The 2,499-nt window shown below is 33.3% G+C and overlaps 1 long non-coding RNA gene across 1 annotated transcript in view; it reads right to left on the bottom strand.

Annotated features, from left to right (window-relative positions):
- LOC107488863 (uncharacterized) overlaps positions 1-464 on the bottom strand; it is a 1,593-nt gene extending 1,129 nt beyond the window's left edge. The window contains exons 1-2 of the long non-coding RNA XR_001591988.3: positions 407-464; positions 190-318 (exon numbers count right to left, since the gene is read on the bottom strand). This is a non-coding gene — a long non-coding RNA (uncharacterized LOC107488863). The remainder of the gene's footprint in view (positions 1-189; positions 319-406) is intronic.
- Positions 465-2,499: the final 2,035 nt, after the last annotated feature.

Raw genomic sequence — 2,499 nt, forward strand, 5'->3', positions numbered from 1 at the left:
TCCAAATTAACATAACAACATTCACCATCCAAAATTAATAACTAATTATCCAATAAACTTCAACCAATTATATTCATCGACAAATTACTAAATATTAAACATACACCTGCATTCCAACTTATCCTATGGTCATCTAGCCTAAGTTTTCACAGAACATTATATATTAAATGCAAGAAACCTAAACCATACCTTAGCCGATTCCCAAGTGTTATTCCAAGAAAATTTTCCTAAAAGAACACAGCCCTCAAAACCTCAACTAATCCGCTTCCTCCAAGTTCCAGTATTCACAATTTCAAGCTCCAATTATTTATTTTCAACCTAATACACATTCATAACACATATATACCCAATTTAATACTCAAAGCTCAAATTTAATGAAATTAAAATAAAATTATCGTATCCTCACCTTACCCAAGCTTCACATAAGCATGAGTGAACGTTTTTCTCAAGCTAATTGAATCCTAAAATATCAAAAATCAAAGAAACTCAACCTTCCCATTCAAAAATCCGAAAATTGGGGAAAAAAAAGGCTGAGAGTGATTAAACAAGTTATCAGTGAAATTGTTCCGGTAGAAATGTAGAGCTCGATGCAGTGGACGCGTGGCCGCAAACAGTGCGACAATCGGAACTCGGACGGAGAAGTTACGGGAGTTGGAAAGTTACCGTAAGGGTTTGGGAGTATTTTCTTCTCCCTGTGGCTTTTCACGCTGCAGCTGGTGAAATGAAGAAGAAGGGGCTTTCGGGCTCATTTAAAGTGTGGGTCCGGTTGGACCGACAACCCGGTTCAGGCCTGGTTCAACCAATTTGGCCTGTTCGGTCTAATTTTGGACCTTTTTTTCGAAATTGGTGTCAAAATTCTCGTTTCGATGAGCTCTATCCTAATTTAATATAATATTCACATTTCTAATCCTCCTTATTAAAAACAAATTTATTAACTAATTATCTACTAATTTAACCGGGGTTTACACCAAAAATAGAAAAAAAAAAGATATAGAGGCTAGAAGACGAGAAGAACTATGGTGTACTACACCAGAATCTATAGAAACGAGGGATCAGAGGTACTTTCAGGAGTTGTTTTTAGTAGGAGATCTTCAAGACCCCTTCGATGTGCTGGGTGGTTTAAGGAGAAAAGTGCCAGCTGAGACTAACTGCAATATGACCAAACCTGTAACAGATGAAAAGATTAAAAACATTATTTTCTCTATTAATCTAGACGTTGTCCCGAGAGATAATGGCTTTATAGCCACATTTTTTTAATTCTATTAGGTTGTTATCAAGTCAAAAGTGTGCAAAATGGTGAAAAGCTTCTTTAGAAGTAACAAAATTCTCAAAAGCTTCAATCATACTCAAATTTGTCTCATTTCTAATATTTTAAATGTTGTGTCTATGAATCATATTATACCATTAGCTTGAGTGCAATTTTCTCTAAAATTATCTCTAAAATCTTAGTACACAGACTCCAGTCTCTCATGAATAGAGTCATTAGTGACAATCAGAGTGCTTAGATTTATTAGTGATAACATTATAGTAGCTCATAAGTGTATGCACTTTCTTAAATCTAAAATCTATTGTGATTATGATTTAGCTTTAAAGATTGACATGAGTAAAGCCTATGATATAGTGGAATAAAATTTTGTGTGGTTTGTTATAAAAAAGTTAGGTTTTTCTAATAAATGGATTAATTGGATAAAAAAATACGTGTCTACTATTTCTTACTCTGTTATTGTGGATGGTACTCCTGCTAATTTTTTTAAACTATATAGAGGACTTCATTAAAGAGATCTCCTCTCTCCTTATCTATTTCTACTATGTGTAGAAAGTCTTTCTTTTCTGCTCCACAAAAGAAAACAGAATAATCTATCTCAGGAACTTTGGTTGAAGAGTAGATGCTCCTCTATCAATCATTTACTATTTGCAGATGACTTACTTCTTTTATGGTGATCTCAGTAGACAGAGGATAAACTTTAATAAATTTTGTAGTATTTTTCAGTAAAAATACTCTTTAGCAGAGTAAACAAGACCTAACCAATGTATTAGATATCTCTAATGTGAGTACACAAAACAAATATCTAGGATTACTTTCTACAGTCATGAGATCAAAGACAGAGACCATTGCTTATGTTAAAGACAAAGTTGTAAAAAAGTTAAACCACTGCAAACGTTTTTTTTTGTCGGCTAGTGGGAAAAAAATACTGATAAAAGCTGTAGGGACAGTCATTCTAATCTATACACTAAGTTGCTTTAAGTTTTTGGAATTTCTAATTGATGAATTGCAAAAAAATGATGAAAAACTTCTAGTGGGGTCAAAGACAAAATCAATTGAAAGTTGCATTGAATTGGTTGAGATATTTTGAGCAGACCAAAAAATAAAGGAGACACGAGTTTTAAAGATCTAAAGGTCTTCAACCTAGCAATGTTAGCTAAATAAAACTACTAACCAACCATATTCGCTCTTCTCTAAGATATACAAAAATAAATACTTCAGGCTTACCTCATTCT

The sequence above is a fragment of the Arachis duranensis genome, chromosome 5 (genome assembly GCF_000817695.3).
Source record: "Arachis duranensis cultivar V14167 chromosome 5, aradu.V14167.gnm2.J7QH, whole genome shotgun sequence".
NCBI classification, from domain to species: domain Eukaryota; kingdom Viridiplantae; phylum Streptophyta; class Magnoliopsida; order Fabales; family Fabaceae; genus Arachis; species Arachis duranensis.